Source organism: Piliocolobus tephrosceles, unplaced genomic scaffold, assembly GCF_002776525.5.
Source record: "Piliocolobus tephrosceles isolate RC106 unplaced genomic scaffold, ASM277652v3 unscaffolded_45155, whole genome shotgun sequence".
Lineage (NCBI taxonomy): Eukaryota > Metazoa > Chordata > Mammalia > Primates > Cercopithecidae > Piliocolobus > Piliocolobus tephrosceles.
Window position 1 is genome coordinate 1 of NW_022330038.1, and position 1,892 is coordinate 1,892.

The window sequence follows — 1,892 nt, forward strand, 5'->3', positions numbered from 1 at the left end:
ATTTATATTATTTCGAATAGTTATTTTTATTATCCACAATAGTTATTATTATTTTTATGTATTATATTAACCATTTTTGACAGTTCTTACAATACTTATATTTACAATGTGATTATTTGCAATTTAATAAACAACCATAAATATAACTTAATTAAAAATAATTACAATATAAAAAAAAAAGAAAACAGTTGTCCTTAAAAGCGTATAATTAAAAAAGATCCTTAAATTGATGACCAATTGTGTGCAAAAGCAAACAAAATTAAACACATTCCTTTGAAACAACACGCTTAAATGCATTATAATAAGCTCGAATAAATATTCCAATACATTAAATGAAAATAATCGTAATTATTATATCATAATAAATGACGATAAATGATTATTTAAATAGCAATGGAAGTGATGATATCTTGCATATGCACTTTTGTCATGTTTGTAGGTTTGGTTGAAATGTGTATAGGATTTGTTGCAGGTTATTATTTTTTGCAAAGTTTTTTAAAATTTTTTGTAATTATTTTTAAGATTTTTTACAAAGTTTTTTAGGATTTTTTTTAATATTTTTTTGGATTTTTTACAAAGTTTTTTAAAATTTTTTACAAACTTTTTTATGATTTTTTACAAAATTTTTTATAATTTTTTAGAAAGTTTTTTAAAATTTTTTACAAATTTTTTTAGGATCATTTTAAAAGGTATTAGGATTTGTTACAATGGCTTGAGAATTTGTTAAAATGGTTTGAGAATTTGTTAAAAGGTGTTGGGATTTGTTAAAATGGTTTGAGAATTTGTTAAAATGGCTTGAGAATTTGTTAAAAGGTGTTGGGATTTGTTAAAATGGTTTGAGGATTTTATCAAAAATGTTAAGAATCATTTTAAAGGTATTTGGAATGTGGTCGCAAGGTTCTTAGGATTCATTCAGGGTGTTGATTCGGGGGAAGGGGTAACATGAATAACATTTACGAAGCACTTATTTGCTGTTAAATTAGAAGCAAATTAGAGAAAAAAAAAAAAAATTAAAGTTATTTACTAATCACAGTTATTGAAATATTATCAAAATAAATAGTTATTGAAGTAATTGTAAAGTAGTGGAAGTAAATAATTAAGTACGTATGTATTTTATTAATTGACTATTTAATTAAATGGTTTAGTATGTAATTAATTAAATAAATGAGTAAAGTGAGCAATTAACTAAGTGAACGAGTAAGTAATTAATTAACTAATTAAATGAGTAAGTAATTAGGTAATTAGGTAATTAAATAATTAATTACATAAAATAAGTTAATCAAGAAGTACTTATTAAATGACGCATTTAAACATTTATGATGAAGAATGTTGGGGAATTCAGTGATATAAAATAATTAATATAAGTATGCCAAGTAATTGGTATTTTGTTGTCCATTTTTTTTATACAAAATAAAAAAAAAAAAAATATCCATTTATGAATAATGTATAATGTTGTTAATAAAACAATTTTTTATATTTTTGCTAAAAAGGAAAATGCATAATGTTTTGAATTGTTGGAAGTGGAGAAGACATACATTATACAGTTCTTTAATTAGTAAAAGTTATTGTAACAATGTTTAAAAGTGCTATAAACATGTTATTCCAACTGTATAGGTAATAAAATGTTGAGAAATAAAAAAAAAATAAATAAAAAAATAATTTTACATTATTTGTTTTGTACATCCACTAGAATAATGATAATAGTTGTATTTTATGTTATGAAATTTTTTTTTTTTTATTTTGCAATTCTGATTATGTCATTGTAATGCTTAACTAAAATAATTAACATTTATTACATTTTTATTTATTACATTTTTATTTATTACATTTTTATTTATTAAGCATATTTATTATGTCATTTATTATGTCATTTATTATGTCATTTATTATGT

At 20.8% G+C, this 1,892-nt stretch overlaps 1 long non-coding RNA gene across 1 annotated transcript; it reads left to right on the forward strand.

Annotated features, from left to right (window-relative positions):
• The first annotated feature begins 18 nt into the window (after positions 1–18).
• LOC113224527 lies at positions 19–1,644 on the forward strand. Its single transcript, XR_003309255.1, has 2 exons — positions 19–472; positions 676–1,644. It is a non-coding gene; the product is annotated as an uncharacterized LOC113224527 (long non-coding RNA).
• The last annotated feature ends 248 nt before the right edge of the window (positions 1,645–1,892 follow it).